We start from the raw sequence: 22,875 nt of genomic DNA on the forward strand, positions 1-22,875 counted from the left end.
GGGGACAGAGAGAGTGGGGACAGTGAGAGAGGGGGATAGAGAGAGAGGGGACAGAGAGAGAGGGGACAGTGAGAGAGAGGGGGACACAGAGAGGGCGTGCAGAGAGAAGGCTGGGACCAATAATGCGGGACAGAGAGGGGGCATAGGGACAGGGGGGTCAGAGAGAGAGGATAGAGAGAGAGCGGTAGAGAGAGAGGGAGAGAGAGAGAGAGAGGGGGAACAGAACGAGTGAGGGGACAGAGAGAGTGAGGGGACAGAGAGAGGGGATACAGAGAGAGGGCTGTGACCGAGAAGGCGGGACAGAGAGGGGGGGGGGAAGAGAGGGGGTCAGAGAGAGGGGTAAAGAGAGACGGGGACAGATGGAGAGGGGGACAGAGAGAGGGGGTCAGAGAGAGAGGGGGACAGAGGGAGAGGGGGACAGAGAGAGGGGGACAGAGACCTGGAGGGACAGAGAGAGGGGGACAGAGAGAGGGGGACAGAGAGAAGCGACAGATGGAGAAGGGGGACAGAGAGAGAGGGGACAGGGGGGGGGGGGGGCAGAGAGAGGGGGGACAGAGAGGGGGGACAGAGAGAGGGGGGACAGAGAGCGGGGGCAGAGGGGGGATAGAGAGAGGGGGACAGAGAGAGGGGGATAAAGAGGGGACAGAGAGAGAGAGGGGCAGAGAGGGGGGAAAGAGAGAGGGGGCAGAGTGGAGGGGGACAGAGAGAGACAGTGGACAGAGAGAGGACAGACGGAGATGGGGACAGAGAGAAAGGTACAGAGAGAGTGGGGACAGGAGAAAGGGGACAGAGAGGGTGGGGACAGGGATAAGGGGGGTGCAGAGAGAGGGGACAGAGAGAGAGGGGGACACAGAGAGCGGGTACAGTGAAAGGGCTGGGCCCAATAAGGCGGGACAGAGAGGGGGGGACAGAGAGGGGGGTCAGAGAGAGGGTTAAAGAGAGACGGGGTGAGATGGAGAGGGGGACAGATGGAAAGGGGGACAGAGAGAGAGAGGGACAGAGAGAGAGGGGGACAGAGAGAGGGGGACAGAGAACGGGAGGGACAGAGAGAGGGTGACAGAGAGTGGGGGAAAGAGAGGCGACAGATGGAGAAAGGGAACAGAGAGAGAGGGGACAGAGAGAGGGTGGACAGTGAGAGGTGGACAGAGAGGGGGTGTCAGAGAGGGAGAGAAAAAGAGATGGGGTGACAGAGTTTGCAGGGACAGAGGGGAGCAGAATGAATGGCACGGAGGGGGCAGACTGAGAGCGGAGGGGCAGAGAGAAGGAGGGACAGAGAGAGAGGGGGACAGAGGAAGAGGTAGACAGAGAGGGGGGGACAGAGAGAGGGGGACAGAGAGAGGGGGCAGAGGGGGGATAGAGAGAGAGGGGACAGAGAGAGGGGGGACAGAGAGAGGGGGACAGAGAGAGGGGGCAGAGGGGGGATAGAGAGAGGGGGACAGAGAGAGGGGGATAGAGAGGGGACAGAGAGAGAGAGGGGCAGAGGGGGGGACATAGAGAGGGGGCAGAGTGGAGGGGGACAGAGAGAGACAGTGGACAGAGAGAGGACAGACGGAGATGGGGGACAGAGAGAAGGGTACAGAGAGAGTGGGGACAGGAGAAAGGGGACAGAGAGGGTGGGGACAGGGATAAGTGGGACAGAGAGAGTGGGGACAGGGACAAGGGGGGGTGCAGAGAGAGAGGGGACACAGAGAGGGGGACACAGAGAGCGGGTACAGAGAAAGGGCTGGGACCAATAAGGCGGGACAGAGAGGGGGGGACAGAGAGGGGGGTCAGAGAGAGGGCTAAAGAGAGACGGGTGAGATGGAGAGGGGGACAGATGGAAAGAGGGACAGAGAGAGAGGGGGACATAGAGAGAGAGGGGGACAGAGAGAGGGGGACAGAGAACGGGAGGGACAGAGAGAGTGGGACAGAGAGAGGGGGAAAGAGAGGCGACAGATGGAGAAAGGGGACAGAGAGAGGGTGGACAGTGAGAGGTGGACAGAGAGGGGGTGTCAGAGAGAGAGAGAAAAAGAGATGGGGTGACAGAGTTTACAGGGACAGAGGGGAGCAGAATGAATGGCACGGAGGGGGCAGACTGAGAGCGGATGGGCAGAGAGAAGGAGGGACAGAGAGAGGGGGACAGAGGAAGAGGTAGACAGAGAGAGGGGGACAGAGAGAGGGGGGCAGAGAGAGGGGGACAGAGAGAGGGGGACAGAGAGAGAGGGGGACAGAGAGAGGGGGACAGAGAGAGGGGACAGAGAGAGAGGGGGCAGAGGAAGGGGGGGCAGAGAGAGGGGGACAGAGAGAGAGGGAGGACAGAGAGAGAGGGGGACAGAGAGAGAGGGAGGACAGAGAGAAATGGTACAGAGAGAGGGGGAACAGAGAGAGGGGGCAGAGGGGGGTAGAGAGAGCGGGAACAGAGAGAGGGGGCAGAGTGGAGGGGACAGAGAGAGAGGGTGGACTGAGAGGGTAGGGGCGGAGATGGGGACAGAGAGAGGGGGAACTGAGAGAGTGGGGACAGGGAGATGGGGGACAGAGAGGGTGGGGACAGGGAGAAGGGGGACAGAGAGTGTGGGGACTGGGAGAAGGGGGGACAGAGAGACGGGGGTGCAGTAGAGAGGGGGGAATGGGGACAGAGAGAGGGGCTCAGATAGAGGGGGGAAAGAGAGAGGGGGAAAGAGAGAGGGGGAAAGTGAGTGGGCGAAAGAGAGAAGGGGACATAGGAGGCGGACTGAGAGCGGGGGGACAGAGAGAGAGGAGGGGTGGAGGGGGCAGAGAGAGTGGTACAGAGAGAGGGGGACAGAGAGAGGGGGCAGAGAGAGAAGTGGTTCAGAGAGAGGGGGACAGAGAGGAGGGGGACAGAGAGAATGGGGACAGAAAGGAGGGGAACACAGAGGGGGACAGCTGGGGGGACAGAAAGAGGAGGGGACGGGGAGAGCGGGAAAGAGGTTGGATAGAGAGAGAGGGGACAGAGGGAGGGAGTACAGGGAGAAGGGAGACAGAGGGGGGAGTACAGAGAGAAGCGTACATAGAGGGGGACAGAGAGAGGGGTGCAGAGAGAAGGGGGGCAGATAGAAAGGAGACGGGGAGAAGTGGGACAGAGAGTGGGTTACAGAGAGGGTGACAGAGAGAGGGGGCAAAATGGGGATAGAGAGGGGGGACAGAGAGATGGGGCAGAGGGCAGACAGAGAGAGGGGGGGGACTGAGAGAGGGGGGTACAGAGAGGGGGATACAGAGAGGGGGGAACAGAGGGGGGGTAGAGAGAGAGGGACAGAGAGAGGGGGAAGAGTGGAGGGGGACAGAGAGAGCGAGTGGACTGAGAGGGTAGGGACGGAGATGGGACAGAGAGAGGGGGAACTGAGAGAGTGGGGACAGGGAGAAGGGGGACAGAGAGGGTGGGGACAGGGAGAAGGGGGACAGAAAGGGTGGGGACTGGGAGAAGGGGGGACAAAGAGACGGGGGTGCAGTAGAGAGGGCGGAATAGGGGGACAGAGAGAGGGGGTCAGATAGAGGGGGGAAAGAGAAAGGGGGAAAGAGAGAGGTGGGAAAGTGAGAGGGCGAAAGAGAGAAGGGGACAAAGGGGGCGGACTGAGAGCGGGGGGACAGAGAGAGAGAGGAGGGGCAGAGAGAGTAGTACAGAGAGAGTGGGACAGAGAGAGGGGGCTGAGAGAGAGAGGGGACAGAGGGAGGGTGTACAGGGAGAAGGGAGACAGAGAGGGGAGTACAGAGAGGGTGTACATAGAAGGGGACAGAGAGGGGTGCAGAGAGAAGGGGACAGATAGAAAGGAGACAGGGAGAAGTGGGACAGAGAGTGGGGTACAGAGAGGGTGACAGAGAGAGGGGGCAGAATGGGGTTAGAGAGGGGGGACAGAGAGATGGGGCAGAGGGCGGACAGAGAGAGGGGGGACTGAGAGAGGGGAACAGAGAGGGGGGAACAGAGAGGGGGGGAACAGAGAGGGGAGAAGAGAGAGAGAGGGGAAGAGAAAGGGGGGAAGAGAGAGAGAGGGGGACAGAGAGAGGGGGACAGAGAGAGAGGGACAGAGAGAGAGGGGGACAGAGGAGGAGGGGGACAGAGAGAGGGGACAGATAGAGAGGGGGACAGAGGAAGAGGTGGACACAGAGGGGGCTGTCAGAGAGGGGGAGAAAGAGGGATGGGGTGACAGAGTGAGGGGGACAGAGGGGAGCAGAGTGAGTGGTACGGAGGGGTCAGACAGAGAGCGGAGGGGCAGAGAGAGGGAGGGACAGAGAGAAAGGGGACAGAGAAAGAGTGGATAGAGAGAGGGGGGACAGAGAGAGGGGGACAGAGAGAGGGGGACAGAGAGAGAGTGGGGGACAGAGGAAGAGGGGACAGATAGAGGGAGACAGAGAGAATGAGGGGCAGAGAGAGAGGTGGACCGAGAGAGGGGACAGAGAGCGGGAGAGACGGGGGGTGGGGGGGGGGGGGCGCAGAAAGAGTGGGGGTCACAGAGAGAGGGGCGGCAGAGAGGGCAGAGAGTTGTGCACAGAGAGAGGGGTACAGAGAGAGAGGACAGAAGGAGTGGGGGACAGAGAGAGTGAGGGGGGGCAGAGAGAGAGGGGGACAGAGAGAGTGAGGGGGACAGAGAGAGAGAGGGGGACAGAGAGAGAGGGGGGGACAGAGAAAGAGGGGGGACATAGCGAGAGAGAGGGGGACAAGAGAGTGGGGCGACAGTGGGAGTGGAGTGATAGTGGAGGGGGGCTAGAGAGAGGGGGAAGAGAGTGGGGGAACAGAGAGAGGGTGACAGAGAGAGGGGTACAAAGAGAGAGGGGTGGACTGAAAGATGGTAACAGAGAGAGAGGGAGGGACAGAGTGAGATGGTGACAGAGAGAGTGGGGACAGAGAGGAGGGTGAGAGAGCAGGGGGTACAGAGACGGGGGACAGAGAGAGAGTGGGGTCAGAGGGAGGGGACAGAGGGAGAGTGGGGACAGAGAGAGGGGGGACATTGAGAGAAGGGGAAAGAGAGATGGGGGCGCAGAGAGTGGGTGGACAGAAAGAGGGGGCAGAGAGCGCGGGGGAAAGAAAGAGGAGGTAAGAGAAAGGAGGACAGAGGGGACGGACAGAGAGGGGGAGACAGAGGGGGGGAACAGAGAGAGGGACGGTCAGAGAGGGAGGGGACAGAAAGAGAGGGTGACAAGAGAATGGGGGAGAGAGGTAAGGGAGAGATGGGAGTGAGGGGGGTAAAGAGAGGGGGAAGAGAGAGAGGGTGGACAGAGAGAGTGGGGCAGTGAGTGGGGGGACAGAGAGAGGGGGACAGACAGAGGGGTTACAGGGAGAGAGGGGGACAGTGAGAGGGGGAACAGAGAGAAGGGGGACAGAGAGAGGGGGAACAGAGAGAGGGCGGACAGAGAGAGAGGGACGGGGGGATTGAGAGAAGAGGACAGAGAGGGGGGACAGAGAGGGAGGGACAGAGGGGGGGACAGAGGGAGGGGGAGGGGGTGACAGAGAGGGGGATAGAAAGAGGGGACACAGAGAGAAGTGAACGGAGAGAGAGGGGGGACAGAGGGGGACAGAGAGGGGGGACAGAGAGAAGGGGGACAGAGATGGAAGTGAGAGAGAGGAAGGCAGAGAGAGGGGAACGGAGAGAGAGGGAACAAAGAAAGGAGGAGACAGAGAGAGAGGGACGGAGAGAGAGTGACGGAGAGTGGGACAGAGAGGCGGCGACGGGGGGATGGAGAGGGGGGGCAGAGAGAGGGGGACAGAGGGGAAGACGGGGTGGGGGTGTACGGGGGGGACAGAGAGAAGGGAGATAGAAAGTAGGGGACAGAGAGAGGGGAATGGAGAGAGAGTGGTTACGGAGGGGAGGAACAGAGAGGGGGGACAGGGAGAGGGGGAGCAGAGAGAGGGGGGACAGAGAGAGGGGAACGGAGAGAGAGGGGGGACAGAGAGAGGGGGAACGGGGGGGACAGACAGAGAGAGGACAGAGTGAGGGGAACGGAGAGAGAGGTGGGGATGGGGGGACAGAGAGAGGGGAATGGAGAGGTGGGCACAGAGAGGGAGACACAGAGAGAGGAACGGAGAGAGAGGGGGTACAGAGAGAGGGGAATGGAGAGAGAGGGGGACAGAGAGATGGGAACAGAGAGAGGGGAGACAGAGAGAGGGGGATACAGAGAGGGGGGAACAGAGAGAGGGGAACAGAGAGAGGTGGACAGAGAGAGGGGGACAGAGAAAGGGGGACAGAGAGAGGGGGATACAGAGAGGGGGGAACAGAGAGAGGGGGACAGAGAGAGGGGAACGGGGAGGGCCGAGTCAGAGAGAGGGGAGAGAGAGAGGGGCGACAGAGAGAGGTGAACGGAGAGAGATGGGGGACAGAGAGATGGGTCAGAGAGAGGGTTGGACAGAGAGAGGGGGACAGAGAGCGCGGGACGGAGAGATAGTGACGGAGAGGAGGACAGAGAGAGGGGGACAGAGAGAGTGGGGACAGAAGGGGGGACAGAGAGGGTGGGGACAAATATGGGGACACAGAGATGGGGGGCAGAGAGGGGGGACAGAGACGGGGGACAGAGAGAGGGGAACGGAGAGATGGGGGGAAAGAGAGAGGGAGGACAGAGAGTTGAACGGGAAGGGGGGAGACAGACAGAGGGGGACACAGAGAGGGGGACACAGAGAGCGGGTACAGAGAAAGGGCTGGGCCCAATAAGGCGGGACAGAGAGGGGGGGGCAGAGAGGGGGGTCAGAGAGAGGGTTAAAGAGAGACGGGGTGAGATGGAGAGGGGGACAGAGAGAGAGGGGGACAGAGAGAGAGGGGGACAGAGAGAGAGGGGGACAGAGAGAGGGGGACAGAGAACGGGAGGGACAGAGAGAGGGTGACAGAGAGAGGGGGAAAGAGAGGCGACAGATGGAGAAAGGGAACAGAGAGAGAGGGGACAGAGAGAGGGTGGACAGTGAGAGGTGGACAGAGAGGGGGTGTCAGAGAGGGAGAGAAAAAGAGATGGGGTGACAGAGTTTGCAGGGACAGAGGGGAGCAGAATGAATGGCACGGAGGGGGCAGACTGAGAGCGGAGGGGCAGAGAGAAGGAGGGACAGAGAGAGAGGGGGACAGAGAGAGGGGGACAGAGAGAGGGGGCAGAGGGGGGATAGAGAGAGAGGGGACAGAGAGAGGGGGGACAGAGAGAGGGGGACAGAGAGAGGGGGCAGAGGGGGGATAGAGAGAGAGGGGACAGAGAGAGGGGGATAGAGAGGGGACAGAGAGAGAGGGGCAGAGGGGGGGACAGAGAGAGGGGGCAGAGTGGAGGGGGACAGAGAGAGACAGTGGACAGAGAGAGGACAGACGGAGATGGGGGACAGAGAGGAGGGTACAGAGAGAGTGGGGACAGGAGAAAGGGGACAGAGAGGGTGGGGACAGGGATAAGTGGGACAGAGAGAGTGGGGACAGGGACAAGGGGGGGTGCAGAGAGAGAGGGGACAGAGAGAGAGGGGACGCAGAGAGCGGGTACAGAGAAAGGGCTGGGACCAATAAGGCGGGACAGAGAGGGGGGGACAGAGAGGGGGGTCAGAGAGAGGGTTAAAGAGAGACGGGTGAGATGGAGAGGGGGACAGATGGAAAGGGGGACAGAGAGAGAGGGGGACATAGAGAGAGGGGGACAGAGAGAGGGGGACAGAGAACGGGAGGGACAGAGAGAGGGGGACAGAGAGAGGGGGAAAGAGAGGCGACAGATGGAGAAAGGGGACAGAGAGAGGGTGGACAGTGAGAGGTGGACAGAGAGGGGGTGTCAGTGAGGGAGAGAAAAAGAGATGGGGTGACAGAGTTTACAGGGACAAAGGGGAGCAGAATGAATGACACGGAGGGGGCAGACTGAGAGCGGATGGGCAGAGAGAAGGAGGGACAGAGAGAGGGGGACAGAGGAAGAGGTAGACAGAGAGAGGGGGACAGAGAGAGGGGGGCAGAGAGAGGGGGACAGAGAGAGAGGGGACAGAGAGAGAGGGGGACAGAGAGAGGGGGACAGAGAGAGGGGACAGAGAGAGGGGGGGCAGAGGAAGGGGGGGCAGAGAGAGGGGGCAGAGAGAGAGGGAGGACAGAGAGAGAGGGGGACAGAGAGAGAGGGAGGACAGAGAGAAATGGTACAGAGAGAGGGGGAACAGAGAGAGGGGGCAGAGGGGGGTAGAGAGAGCGGGAACTGAGAGAGGGGGCAGAGTGGAGGGGGACAGAGAGAGAGGGTGGACTGAGAGGGTAGGGGCGGAGATGGGGACAGAGAGAGGGGGAACTGAGAGAATGGGGACAGGGAGATGGGGGACAGAGAGGGTGGGGACAGGGAGAAGGGGGACAGAGAGTGTGGGGACTGGGAGAAGCGGGGACAGAGAGACGGGGGTGCAGTAGAGAGGGGGGAATGGGGACAGAGAGAGGGGCTCAGATAGAGGGGGGAAAGAGAGAGGGGGAAAGAGAGAGGGGGGAAAGTGAGAGGGCGAAAGAGAGAAGGGGACATAGGGGGCGGACTGAGAGCAGGGGGACAGAGAGAGAGGAGGGGTGGAGGGGGCAGAGAGAGTGGTACAGAGAGAGGGGGACAGCGAGAGGGGGCAGAGAGAGAGGTGGTTCAGAGAGAGGGGGACAGAGAGGAGGGGGACAGAGAGAATGGGGACAGAAAGGAGGGGAACACAGAGGGGGACAGCTGGGGGGACAGAAAGAGGAGGGGACAGGGAGAGCGGGAAAGAGGTTGGATAGAGAGAGAGAGGGGGGACAGAGGGAGGGAGTACAGGGAGAAGGGAGACAGAGGGGGGAGTACGGAGAGAAGCGTACATAGAGGGGGACAGAGAGAGGGGTGCAGAGAGAAGGGGGGCAGATAGAAAGGAGATGGGGAGAAGTGGGACAGAGAGTGGGTTACAGAGAGGGTGACAGAGAGAGGGGGCAGAGGGCAGACAGAGAGAGGGGGGACTGAGAGAGGGGGGTACAGAGAGGGGGATACAGAGAGGGGGGAACAGACGGGGGGTAGAGAGAGAGGGACAGAGAGAGGGGGAAGAGTGGAGGGGGACAGAGAGAGCGAGTGGACTGAGAGGGTAGGGACGGAGATGGGACAGAGAGAGGGGGAACTGAGAGAGTGGGGACAGGGAGAAGGGGGACAGAGAGAGTGGGGACAGGGAGAAGGGGGACAGAAAGGGTGGGGACTGGGAGAAGGGGGGACAAAGAGACGGGGGTGCAGTAGAGAGGGCGGAATAGGGGGACAGAGAGAGAGGCTCAGATAGAGGGGTGAAAGAGAAAGGGGGAAAGAGAGAGGTGGGAAAGTGAGAGGGCGAAAGAGAGAAGGGGACAAAGGGGGCGGACTGAGAGCGGGGGGACAGAGAGAGAGAGGAGGGGCAGAGAGAGTAGTACAGAGAGAGTGGGACAGAGAGAGGGGGCAGAGAGAGAGGGGACAGAGGGAGGGTGTACAGGGAGAAGGGAGACAGAGTGGGGAGTACCGAGAGGGCGTACATAGAAGGGGACAGAGAGGGGTGCAGAGAGAAGGGGGACAGATAGAAAGGAGACAGGGAGAAGTGGGACAGAGAGTGGGGTACAGAGAGGGTGACAGAGAGAGGGGGCAGAATGGGGTTAGAGAGGGGGGACAGAGAGATGGGGCAGAGGGCGGACAGAGAGAGGGGGGACTGAGAGAGGGGAACAGAGAGGGGGGAACAGAGAGGGGGGGAACAGAGAGGGGGGAAGAGAGAGAGGGGAAGAGAAAGGGGGGAAGAGAGAGAGGGGGACAGAGAGAGGGGGACAGAGAGAGAGGGACAGAGAGAGAGGGGGACAGAGGAGGAGGGGGACAGAGAGAGGGGACAGATAGAGAGGGGGACAGAGGAAGAGGTGGACACAGAGGGGGCTGTCAGAGAGGGGGAGAAAGAGGGATGGGGTAACAGAGTGAGGGGGACAGAGGGGAGCAGAGTGAGTGGTACGGAGGGGTCAGACAGAGAGCGGAGGGGCAGAGAGAGGGAGGGACAGAGAGAAAGGGGACAGAGAAAGAGGGGATAGAGAGAGGGGGGACAGAGAGAGGGGGACAGAGAGAGGGGGACAGAGAGAGAGTGGGGGACAGAGGAAGAGGGGACAGATAGAGGGAGACAGAGAGAATGAGTGGCAGAGAGAGAGGTGGACCGAGAGAGGGGACAGAGAGCGGGAGAGACGGGGGGTGGGGGGGAGCGCAGAAAGAGTGGGGGTCACAGAGAGAGGGGCGGCAGAGAGGGCAGAGAGTTGTGCACAGAGAGAGGGGTACAGAGAGAGAGGACAGAGAGAGTGGGGGACAGAGAGAGTGAGGGGGGACAGAGAGAGAGGGGGAAAGAGAGAGTGAGGGAGACAGAGAGAGAGACGGGGACAGAGAGAGACGGGGGGACAGAGAAAGAGGGGGGACATAGCGAGAGAGAGGGGGACAAGAGAGTGGGGCGACAGTGGGAGTGGAGTGATAGGGGAGAGGGGGGTAGAGAGAGGGGGAAGAGAGTGGGGGAACAGAGAGAGGGTGACAGAGAGAGGGGTACAAAGAGAGAGGGGTGGACTGAAAGATGGTAACAGAGAGAGAGGGAGGGACAGAGTGAGATGGTGACAGAGAGAGTGGGGACAGAGAGGAGGGTGAGAGAGCAGGGGGTACAGAGACGGGGGACAGAGAGAGAGTGGGGTCAGAGGGAGGGGACAGAGGGAGAGTGGGGACAGAGAGAGGGGGGACATTGAGAGAAGGGGAAAGAGAGATGGGGGCGCAGAGAGTGGGTGGACAGAAAGAGGGGGCAGAGAGCGCGGGGGAAAGAAAGAGGAGGTAAGAGAAAGGAGGACAGAGGGGACGGACAGAGAGGGGGAGACAGAGGGGGGGAACAGAGAGAGGGACGGTCAGAGAGGGAGGGGACAGAAAGAGAGGGTGACAAGAGAATGGGGGAGAGAGGTAAGGGAGAGATGGGAGTGAGGGGGGTAAAGAGAGGGGGAAGAGAGAGAGGGTGGACAGAGAGAGTGGGGCAGTGAGTGGGGGGACAGAGAGAGGGGGACAGACAGAGGGGTTACAGGGAGAGAGGGGGACAGTGAGAGGGGGAACAGAGAGAAGGGGGACAGAGAGAGGGGGAACAGAGAGAGGGCGGACAGAGAGAGAGGGACGGGGGGATTGAGAGAAGAGGACAGAGAGGGGGGACAGAGAGGGAGGGACAGAGGGGGGGGCAGAGGGAGGGGGAGGGGGTGACAGAGAGGGGGATAGAAAGAGGGGACACAGAGAGAAGTGAACGGAGAGAGAGGGGGGACAGAGGGGGACAGAGAGGGGGGACAGAGAGAAGGGGGACAGAGATGGAAGTGAGAGAGAGGAAGGCAGAGAGAGGGGAACGGAGAGAGAGGGAACAAAGAAAGGAGGGGACAGAGAGAGAGGGACGGAGAGAGAGTGACGGAGAGTGGGACAGAGAGGCGGCGACGGGGGATTGAGAGAGGGGGACAGAGAGAGGGGGACAGAGGGGGAGACGGGGTGGGTGTACGGGGGGGACAGAGAGAAGGGAGATAGAAAGTAGGGGACAGAGAGAGGGGAATGGAGAGAGAGTGGTTACGGAGGGGAGGAAGAGAGAGGGGGGGACAGGGAGAGGGGGAGCAGAGAGAGGGGGGACAGAGAGAGGGGAACGGAGAGAGAGGGGGGACAGAGAGAGGGGGAACGGGGGGGACAGAGAGAGGCGAATGGAGAGGTGGGCACAGAGAGGGAGACACAGAGAGAGGAACGGAGAGAGAGGGGGTACAGAGAGAGGGGAATGGAGAGAGAGGGGGACAGAGAGATGGGGACAGAGAGAGGGGAGACAGAGAGAGGGGGGACAGAGAGAGGGGGAACAGAGAGAGGGGGACAGAGAGAGGTGGACAGAGAAAGGGGGACAGAGAGAGGGGGATACAGAGAGGGGGGAACAGAGAGAGGGGGACAGAGAGAGGGGGACAGAGAGAGGGGGACAGAGAGTGGGGAACGGAGAGAGAGTGGGGACAGAGAGAGGGGGACAGAGAGAGGGGGACAGAGAAAGGGGAACGGAGAGAGAGTGGGGACAGAGAGAGGGGGATACAAAGAGGGGGGAACAGAGAGAGGGGGATACAAAGAGGGGGGAACAGAGAGAGGGGGACAGAGAGAGGTGGACAGAGAGAGGGGGACAGAGAGAGGGGGACAGAGAGAGGGGGACAGAGAGAGGGGGCAGAGAGATGAGGACAGAGAGAGGGGGACAGAGAGAGATGTACAGAGAGAGGAGGACAGAGAGAGAGGACAGAGAGACGGGGGACAGAGAGAGATGGGGGGACAGAGAGAGAGGGGACAGAGCGCGGGGGGACAGAGAGAGGGGGACAGAGAGAGGGGGACAGAGAGAGGAGGGAACAGAGGCAGAAGGGGTCAGAGAGAGGGGGCAGAGGGGGAAGAGAGAGGGGTGACAGAGAGAGAGGGGGACAGAGAGACAGGGGACAGAGAGATGGGGTGCCAGAGAGAGGGGAGAAAGAGAGAGAGGGGCGCGGAGAGAGGGGAGTGGACAGAGAGATGGGGACAGAGAGAGAGGAGGGTACAGAGAGCGGGGTGGACAGAAAGAGGGGGACAGAGAGAGGGTGGAAAGAAGGGGGGGAAAGAGAGAGGGGGACAGAGGGGGCGGACTGGGAGAGTGGGGACAGAGAAAGGGAGGGACAGAGAGAGACGGTCAGAGAGAGAGGGGGGGTCATAGAGAGAGGGGGACAGACAGAGAGGGGGACAAGAGAGTGGGGGAAGAGAGAGGGTGGAGTGATAGGGGAGAGAGAGGGGGAAGAGAGAGCGGGAAGAGAGAGGAGTGCAGAGAGAGGGGTGGACAGAGAGATGGGGACAGAGGGAGAGGGAGGGACAGAGTGAGAAGGTGACAGAGAGAGTGGGGAAAGAGAGGAGGGTGACAGAGCAGGGGGTACAGAGAGAGAGAGGGTGGACAGAGAGAGAGAGGGTGGACAGAGAGATGAGGACAGAGGGAGAGGAGGGTACACTGAGAAGGGTGGACAGAGAAGAGGGTGACAGAGAGAGGGACAGAGAGATGGGGACATAAAGAGGGGTGACGGCGAGAAAGGGGGACAGAGAGAGTGGGGACAGAGGGGGGACAGAGAGAGTGGGGACAGAGATGGGGAGATAGAGAGGGGCGACAGAGACGGGGGACAGAGAGAGCGGAACGGAGAGATGGGGGGACAGAGAGAGGGGGATAGAGAGAGGGGAACGGGGAGGGCCGAGTCAGAGAGAGGGGAGAGAGAGAGGGGCGACAGAGAGAGGTGAACGGAGAGAGATGGGGGACAGAGAGATGGGTCAGAGAGAGGGTTGGACAGAGAGAGGGGGACAGAGAGCGCGGGACGGAGAGAGAGTGACGGAGAGGAGGACAGAGAGAGGGGGACAGAGAGAGTGGGGACAGAAGGGGGGACAGAGAGGGTGGGGACAAATATGGGGACACAGAGATGGGGGCAGAGAGGGGGGACAGAGACGGGGGACAGAGAGAGGGGAACGGAGAGATGGGGGGAAAGAGAGAGGGAGGACAGAGAGTTGAACGGGAAGGGGGGAGACAGACAGAGGGGGACACAGAGAGGGGGACACAGAGAGAGGAGAACGGAGAGAGAGGGGGACAGAGAGAGTGTTGGACAGAGAGAGGGTTGGACAGAGAGAAGGGGACAGAGAGAAGGGGGCAGAGAGAGAGGGGGACAGAGAGAACGGGACAGAGAGAGAGGGACGAAGAGAGACTGACGGAGAGGGAGACAGAGAGGGGGGAACGGGGGGGATTGAGAGAGGGGGACAGAGAGGGGGGAGAGAGAGGGGGGACAGTGAGAGAGGGACAGAGATAGAGGGACACAGAGAGGGGGACAGAGTGGGTGACAGAGGGTGGGGGACGGGAAAACAGAGAGAGGGGGGATAGAAAGAGGGGGGATAGAAAGAGGGGGGACTGAGAGAGGGGAACGGAGAGACACGGGAGACGGAGAGGGGGGGACAGAGAGGGGGGACAGAGAGAGGGGGCAGAGAGAGGAGGGACAGAGAGAGGAGGGACAGAGAGAGGAGGGACAGAGAGAGGGGAACGGAGAGACAGGGGGGACGGAGAGGGGGGAAGAGAGGCGGGACAGAGAGAGGGGGTGCAGAGAGAGGGGGACAGAGAGAGGGTTGGACAGAGAGAAGTGGACAGAGAGAGGGGGACAGAGAGAGAGGGGGACAGAGAGAGAAGGACGAAGAGAGACTGACGGAGAGGGAGACAGAGAGGGGGGAACGGGGGGATTGAGAGAGGGGGACAGAGAGGGGGGAGAGAGAGGGGGGACAGTGAGAGAGGGACAGTGAGAGAGGGACAGAGAGAGGGGGACAGAGGGGGTGACAGAGGGTGGGGGACAGTGGGGGCAGAGAGAGGGTGGATAGATAGAGCGGGAATAGAAAGAGGGGGCAGAGAGAGGGGAACGGAGAGACAGAGGAGATGGAGAAGGTGGGACACAGAGGGGGGACAGAGAGAGGGTAGGCAGAGAGAGGGGGGACAGAGAGAGGGGAACGGAGAGACGGGGGCGGAGAGGGGGGTAAAGAGAGGCGGGACAGAGAGAGGGGGTGCAGAGAGAGGGGGAGAAAGAGAGATGGGGTGACAGAGTGAGGGGGACAGGGGGTGCAGGCAGAGTGGTACAGAGCGTGCAGACTGAGAGCGGGGGGCAGAGAGTAGCAGGGACAGAGAGAGGGGGACAGAGCAAGAGGGGACACAGAGAGAGGGGGGATAGAGAGAGAGGGGGACAGAGGGAGGGGCGACAGAGAGAGAGAGGGGGACAGAGAGATGGGGACAGAGAGAGGGGGACAGAGAGAGGGGGGAATGGGAGAGGGGGTCAGAGAGAGGTGTGGCAGGGGGGAAGAGAGGGGTTGACATAAAGAGAGGAGGACATAGAGAGATGGGGACAGAGAGGGGGACAGAGAGAGGGGGGACAGAGGAAGAGGGGGGACAGAGAGTGCGGACAGAGAAAGGGGGACAGAGGAAGAGGGGGAATAGAAAGAGGGCGACAGAGAGAGAGAGAGGACAGAGAGAAGTGGTACAGTGAGAGGGGGAACAGAGGGGGTACAGGGAGAAGGAGGGACAGAGAGAGGGGGGACAAAGAGAGTGGGGACAGTGAGAGAGGGGGGACTGAGAGACGGGGGGCGCAGTAGAGAGGGGCAGGGGGACGGAGGGAGGTACAGAGAGCGAGGGAAAGAGAGAAGGGGACAGAGTGGGCGGACTGAGAGCGGGGATCAGAGAGAAGGAGGGGAAGAGAGAGAGGGAGGGTGACAGAGAGCGGGAGAGACGGGGGGTCAAAGAAAGTGGGGGTCACAGAGAGAGGGCGGCAGAGATGGCAGAGAGAGATGTGCAGAGAGAAGAGGAGAGAGAGAGAGTACAGAGAGTCAGGGGGGACAGAGAGAGATAGGACAGAGAGAGGGGAAAGGAGAGAGAGATGTGGACGGGGGACAGAGAGAGGGGGGCAGAGAGAGAGGGGACAGACAGAGAAGGGAACGGTGAGAGATGGGGGACAGAGAGAGGAGAATGGAGAGGGGGGCACAGAGAGGGGGACACAGAGAGGGGGACGGCTAGAGAGAAGGGACAGAGAGAGGGGAATGGAAAGACAGGGGACAGAGAGAGTGGGACAGAGAGAGGGGGACAGAGAGGGGGAACGAAGAGAGAGGGGGGACAGAGAGAGGGGAATGGAGAGAGAGGGGGGACAGAGAGAGGGGGACAGAGAGAGTGGACAGAGATAGGGGGGCAGAGAGAGGGGGAACAGTGAGGGGGGACAGTGAGTGGGTGACAGTGAGAGGGGTACAGAGAGGGAGAGAAAGAGAGATGGTGTGACAGAGTGAGGAAGGCAGGTGGTGCAGAGAGTGTGGTACAGAGGGGGCAGACTGAGAGCGGGGGAGGCAGAGAGAAGTAGGGACAGAGAGAGAGAGGGAGACAGAGGAAGAGGGGGCACAGAGAGAGGTGAGACAGAGAGAAGGGGACAGGGAGAGGGTGGACAGAGAGAGGGATGACGGGGAGTAAGTGGGACAGAGAGAGGGGTCAGAGAAAGGAGGGACAGAGGGGGGACAGAGAGAGGGGGGAGAGTGAGAGGAGGGACAGTGAGAGGGTAACGGAGAGAGAGGGGGACAGAGAGAGGGGGAGACAGAGGGGGGGGACAAACATAGAGAGGACAGAGAGAGGGGAACGGAGAGAGAGGTGGGGACGGGGGGACAGAGAGAGGGGGGCAGAGAGAGAGGGGACACAGAGAGGGGAACGGCTGGGGGGGACAGAGAGAGGGGGACAGAGAGGGGGAACGGAGAGAGTGGGGGGACAGAGAGAGGGGGACAGAGAGAGGGGAAACAGAGAGAGGGGGACAGAGAGAGAGGGGGACAGAGAGACAGGGGGACAGAGAGCGGGGGGGGACAGAGAGAGGGTGGACAGAGAGAGAGGGTTAGAGAGAGGGGGACAGAGAGAAAGGGGAGACAGACAGGGGGGACTGAGAGAGGGGGACAGAGAGAGGGGGACAGAGAGAGGGGGTACAGAGAGAGGGGGTACAGAGAGAGGGGGACAGAACAAGGGGACAGAGGGAGGGGGACAGAGAGAGGGGGACGGGGGGCAGATAGGGTGTTGACAGAGATGGGGGGACAGAGAGGGGGGACAGAGGGAGGGGGACAGAGGGGGTGACAGAGGGAGGGGGACAGGGGACAGAGAGAGGGGGATAGAAAGGGGGGAACAGAGAGAGGGGAACGGAGAGACAAGGGGGATGGTGAGGGGGTGACAGAGAGGGGGTCAGAGAGAGTGGGGCAGAGAGAGGGTGGACGGGGGGCAGAGAGAGGGGGACATAGAGAGGGGAACAGAGAGAGAGGGGGACAGAGAGAGGGGGGACAGAGAGAGGGGGGACAGAGAGAGGGGGGACAGAGAGAGGGGGACAGAGAGAGGGTGGACAGAGAGATGGGGAAAAGAGAGAGGGGAACGAAGAGACAAGTGGGATGGTGAGGGGGTGACAGAGAGGGTGGACTGAGAGAGTGGGCAGAGAGAGGGTGGACAGAGAGGGGGGCACAGAGAAAGGGGAGACAGAGAGAGGGGAACAGAGAGAGAGGGGGACAGAGAGAGGGGGGACAGAGAGAGGGGGGCAGAGAGAGGGTGGACAGAGAGAGGGGGAACAGAGAGAGGGGAACGGAGAGACAAGGGGGGTGGTGAGGGGGTGACAGAGAGGGGGGACTGAGAGAGTGGGGCAGAGAGAGGGTGGACAGAGAGAGGGGGGACAGAGAGAGGAAGGACAGAGAGAGGGGAACAGAGAGAGAGGGGGACAGAGAGAGGGGGGACAGAGAGAGGGGGGGACAGAGAGAGGGGACAGAGAGAGGGGGACAGAGAGAGTTGGAACAGTGAAGGGGGACAGTGAGAGGGGGACAGTGAGAGGACAACAGAGAGGGGGAGAAAGAGAGATGGGGTGACAGAGTGCGGGGACAGGGGTTGCAGACTGAGAGCGGGGGGGGCAGAGAGAAGTAGGGACAGAGAAAGAGGGGGACAGAGGAAGAGGGGGCACAGAGAGAGGGGGGACAGAGAGAGGGGGACAGAGAGAGGGGGCACAGAGAGAGAGAGGGGGGACAGAGAGAGGGGGACAGAGAGAGAGGGGGACGGAGTGAGGGTGACAGAGAGAGGGGGGACTGAGAGAGGAGGGAACAGAGGGAGAGGGGGTCAGAGAGAGGGGTGGAAGGGGGAAGAGAGGGGGTGACAAGGAGAGAGGAGGACAGAGAGAGAGGGGGACAAGAGAGTGGGTGGAGAGAGAGGGTGTAGTGATAGGGGAGAGTGAGGGTGGTAGAGAGAGGGGGAAGAGAGAGGGGTGAAAGAGAGGGGGTGCAGAGAGAGGGGTGGACAGAGAGATGGGACAGAAGGAGAGGGAGGGACAGAGTGAGAAGGTGACAGACAGGGTAGGGACAGAAGGAGGGGTGACGGTGAGAAATGGGGACAGAGAGAGGGGTCAGAGAGAGGGGGGACAGAGAGAGAGGGGGGACAGAGAGAGAGGGTTAGAGAGAGGGGGACAGAGAGAGGGGGAAAGAGAGTGGGGAATGGAGAGAGGGGGGGTCAGAGAGAGGGGGACAGAGAGAGGGTTGGACAGAGAGAGGGGGACAGGGAGAGGGGAGACTGAGAGAGGGGGACAGAGAGAGGGGGGGCAGAGAGAGGGGGTACAGAGAGAGGAGTACAGAGAGAGGGGGCAGAGAGAGAGGGGGGACAGAGAGAGGGGGACAGAGAGAGGGGACAGAGGGAGGGGGACAGAGAGAGGGGGATGGGGGCAGATAGGGTGTTGACAGAGATGGGGGGACAGAGAGGGGGGACAGAGAGAGGGGAACGGAGAGAGAGGGGGACAAAGAGAAGGGGACAGATAGAAGGGAACGGGGAGGGGGAGACAGAGAGAGGGGGACAGAGAGAGGGGGAAAGAGAGTGGGGAATGGAGAGAGAGGGGGTCAGAGAGAGGGGGACAGAGAGAGGGTTGGACAGAGAGATGGGGACAGAAGGAGAGGAGGGGTCAGAGAGAGGGGGACAGAGAGAAGGGAACAGAGAGAGAGGAGGGACAGAGAGAGCTTGGACAGAGAGAGGGGAACGGAGAGAGAGGGGGACAGAGAGAAGGGGACAGATAGAGGGGAACGGGGAGGGGGGAGACAGAGAGAGGGGGACAGAGAGAGGGGGAAAGAGAGTGGGGAATGGAGAGAGAGGGGGTCAGAGAGAGGGGGACAGAGAGAGGGTTGGACAGAGAGATGGGGACAGAAGGAGAGGAGGGGTCAGAGAGAGGGGGACAGAGAGAAGGGAACAGAGAGAGAGGAGGGACAGAGAGAGGGGGGACAGAGAGGGTGGAGTGAGGGCACAACGAGAGGGAGACAGAGTGAGGGGAACGGACAGAGAGGGGGGACAGAGAGGGGGAGACAGAGAGAGGGGGACAGAGAGAGGGGAACGGACAGAGAGGGAGGACAGAGAGGGAGGACAGAGAGAGGGGGCACAGAAAGAGGGGTGACAGAGAGACCGGAGGGGCAGAGAGCGCAGGGACAGTGCGAGGGGGACAGAGTTAGGGGACAGTGAGAGTGGGGCACCGAGAGGGAGATGGGGACAGAGAGAGGGGGTCAAGAGAGGTAGGAGAGAGATGGGGGAGAGAGAGGGGGGGAGAGGGGGGAGACAGACGGTGGAGGGAGGGGGGGAGAGAGGCGGGGAGAGAGAGGAGGGGAGAGCGAGGATGGGAGAGAGAGGGGAGAGAGTGGGGAGAGAGAGGGGAGAGAGAGAGGGGGAGGAGAGAGAGGGGGAGAGAAAGGAGGAAGAGAGAGGGTGGAGGGGGAGTGGGGGGAGACAGAGGGAGAGACAGAGGGGGAGAGAGAGGAGGGAAGAGATTGGAGGGTAGAGAGGGGGGAGAGAGGGGAGACAGAGGGGAGAGGGGAGGGGAGAGAGAGGAGGGGAGAGAGTGGGGAGAGAGCGGGGGAGACGGGAGGGGGAGACGGGGTGGGAGTGATGGGGAGAGTGAGAGAGTGAGTGAGGGAGGCAAGGGGTGAGAGAGTGGAGAGAGTTCGGTGACAGAGTTGGGGAGAGAGTTAGTGAAGAGTGTGAGGGGCAGAGAGAGAATGAGGGATAGAGAGAGAGGAAGTGAGGGGGAAAGAGAGGTTGAGGAGGAGAGATGGGATAGAGAGAGGCATGGAGAGAGAGGGCGGAGAGAGAAGGGGAAGAGAGAGGGGGTAGAGAGCTAGTGGGATGGCGGGGGAGACGGAGGGGAGAGGGAGAGAGAGGAGGAGAGGGGGAGAGTGAGGGGGAGAGAGTGAGCTGGACAGAGTGAGGGGGAGAGAGAGGGGGGAGAGAGAGAGCGCGGCAGGGAGAGGGGGCAGGGAGAGGGGAGCAGAGAGAAGGGGAAGAGGGAGGGGGCAGAGGGAGGGATCGAGGGAGGTGGGTGAGAGAGGGGGGAGAGAGGGGGGAGAGAGGGGCGAGAGGTGGGGAGAGGGGTTGAGAGAGAGGGGAGAGAGCACGGGGAAAGAGAGAGAGAGTGGGGAGAAAGTGGGGGAGAGCGGGGGAGACAGGGGGAGGGGGAGAAAGGGAGAGAGAGGGCTGGAGAGAGGGGGATAGAGAGGGGTAGAGAGAGGCGACAGAGAAGGAGTTAGAGAGTGGGGTGAGAGAGAAGGACGAGAGTGGAGACGATGGGAGGCGAGAGTTGGGGCGAGAGAGGGGGCGAGAGAGTGGCGTTAGTGGGGGCAAGAGTGGGGGTCGTGAGAGGGGACGAGGGTGGGGGCGAAAGAGGGGGCGAGAGAGAAGGGGCGAGACAGGAGGGTGAGACAGGGGGAAAGAGATGGGCGAGAGAGAGGGTGCGAGAGGGGGGCGAGAGAGAGGGTGGAGGGAGGGGAGAGAGAGGGAGGGGAGAGAGGAGATCAGGGGAGTGTTGGGAAAAGTGGGGGAGAGAGAGGGGAGAGACAGGGGGAGAGAGAGAGGCGGGAGAGAGGGGAGGGGGGAGAGAGAGAGGACGAGAGAGGGGGAGAGAGTGGGGAAGAGAGAGAGTGGGGAGAGAGAGAGAGATTAGAGAGAAGGGCAAGGGAGCTGGGGAGAGAGAGGGTGAAAGAGGGGAGAGAGTGAGAGGAGAGAGAGAGGCGAGCGAGGTGGGGAGAGGGGGAGTTAGAGGGGGGAGAGAGCGTGGGGAGAGAGAGGGGGGAAGAGAGGGGGAGAGGGGGCGAGAGTGGGGGAGAGAGGGGGAGAGAGAGGGGGAAAGAGAGAGGCGGAGAGAGTGGGGGTAGACAGTGGGGGGAGAGAGGGGTGGGAGAGAGGGGGAGAGAGATGGGGAAGAGAGAGGGGAGAGAGGGGGAGAGAGAGAAGGGTTGAAAGAGAGTGGGGGAGAGAGTGGTGGGGAGAGAGTGGGGGAAATAGTGGGGAAGGGAGAGTGGGTGGGTAGAGTTGGGGTGGAGGGTGGGTGGGGAGAGTGGGTGGGGAGAGTGGGTGGGGAGAGTGCGTTGGGAGAGAGGAGAGAGAAACTGGTGTAAGCGAGCGGGGTAAGAGAACAGGGTAAGACTGTGGGGAGAGAGAGAGAGAGGGGAGGGAGAGAGGGGAGGGAGAGAGAAGAGAGAGAGAGTGGGGCGAGAAAGAGGGGAGATGGAGAGAGGGGAGAGAGAGGGGTGGAAAGAGAGAGGAGAGAGAGAGTAGAGAAACAGTGGGAAAGAGCGAGGGAGAGAGAGACAGAGGGGGTAGAAAGAGTGGAAGATAAAGAGAGGGGAGAGAGAGGGGGAGAGAGAGAGCTTGGAGAGGGGGATGTGGGGGAGAGAGGAGGGAGAGAGATGGTGTGAGAGAGGGGGTGAGAGAGGGGAGAGAGGGGGAGAGAGGGGGGAGAGAGGGGGAGAGAGGGGGGAGAGAGAGGGGAGAGAGAGGGGAGCGAGAGGAGAGGAGGTGAGAGAGGGGGAGAGAGTGGAGACGAGTGGGGGGCGAGAGTGGTGCGAGAGAGGGGGCGAGAGAGGAGATGAGAGAGGGGGCGAGAGGGGGGTGAGAGTGGGGAGCGAGAGAGGGGTGTGAGTGGGGTGCGAGAGAGGGGGCGAGAGAGGGTGTGAGAGAGGAGGGGAGAGACAGGAGGACGAGACAGGGTGCGAGAGATTGGAGAGAGAGGGAGCGAGAGAGAGGCGGGAGAGAGGGGGTAGAGAATGAGAGATTTGGGGAAAGAGGGGGAGAAAGAAGGGTGCGAGAGGGGGTGATAGAGGGGGTGAGAGAAGGGGTGAGAGAGGGGAGAGAGAGGGGAGAGAGAGGGGAGAGAGTGGGGAGAGAGAGGGGAGAGAGAGGGGAGAGAGAGGGGGTGAGAGAGAGGGGAGAGAGTGGGGGGCGCGAGAGTGGGCGAGAGAGGGTGCGAGAGAGGAGGGGAGAGACAGGAGGGCGAGAGGGGGCGAGAGATGGGAGAGAGACGGAACGAGAGGGGGCGAGAGAGAGGCGGGAGAGAGGGGGGAGAGAGAGAGTGTTGGGGAAAGAGGGAAGAGAGAGGGGGAGAGAGGGGGAGACAGAGGGGGAGAGAGAGGTGGAGAGAGGGGGAGGGAGAGGGGGAGGGAGGGGGTAGAGGGGAGGGAGAGTGGGAGAGAGTGTGGGGGAGAGAGAGTGGGGGAGAGAGAGGGGTGAGAGAGAGGCGAGAGAGAGTGGCAAGAGAGGTGGGGAGAGAGGGGAGAGAGAGGGGAGAGAGGGGGGAGAGAGTGGGAAGAGAGAGAAAGGGTGATAGAGAGAGGTGAGAGAGAGTGGCGAGAGAGGAGGAGAGAGAGGGGGAGAGTGAGGGGGAGAGAGTGAGGGGAAGAGAGGGGTGGGAGAGAGAGGTTGGAGAGAGGGGGGAGAGGGGGGAGAGAGAGAGTGGGAGAGCGATGGGGATAGAGTGTGGGGGAGAGAGAGTGGGGATAGAGTGGGAGGAACGTTTGAGGGGGAGAGAGTGGGGTAGAGAGTGGGGAGAGAGACGGGTGGGAGAGAGAGGTGTGAGAGTGAGGGGGAGAGAGAGAGAGGTGAGAGAGTGGGAGAGAGAGGGAGAGAGAGTGGAGTGAGATGAGTGGTGAGAGGGGCTGAGAGAGGGGGGAGAGAGAGGGGTGAGAGAGAGGGGCAAGAGAGAGGGGCGAGGGAGAGTGGGGGAAAGAGAGGGGGAGAGAGAGGGGGAGAGAGAGGGGGAGAGAGAGGGGGGAGAGAGGGGGAGAGAGAGGGGGAGAGAGAGAGAGGGGGAGAGAGAGGGGGAGAGAGGGGGTAGAGAGAGAGAGGAGAGAGTTTAGGGAGAGAGAGGTTCTCGTGAGGCGGGAGGGAGGGGGAGAAAAAGGGTTTGAGAGAGAGGGGAAGAGAGAGGGGGAGGGAGAGAGAGAGGGTGAGATAGAGGGGTGAGAGAGAGGGGCAAGAGAGAGGGGCGAGAGAGTGGGGGAAAGAGAGGGGGAGAGAGTGGGGGAGAGAGAGGGGGAGAGAGAGGGTGAGAGAGAGGGGTGAGAGAGAGGGGCAAGAGAGAGGGGTGAGAGAGAGTGGGGAAAGAGAGGGGGAGAGAGAGGGGGAGAGAGAAGGGGAGAGAGAGG

The sequence above is a fragment of the Chiloscyllium plagiosum genome, unplaced genomic scaffold (genome assembly GCF_037043375.1).
Source record: "Chiloscyllium plagiosum isolate Xiang-an unplaced genomic scaffold, Cpla_swu_hap1 HiC_scaffold_42, whole genome shotgun sequence".
In the NCBI taxonomy this organism is placed as follows: domain Eukaryota; kingdom Metazoa; phylum Chordata; class Chondrichthyes; order Orectolobiformes; family Hemiscylliidae; genus Chiloscyllium; species Chiloscyllium plagiosum.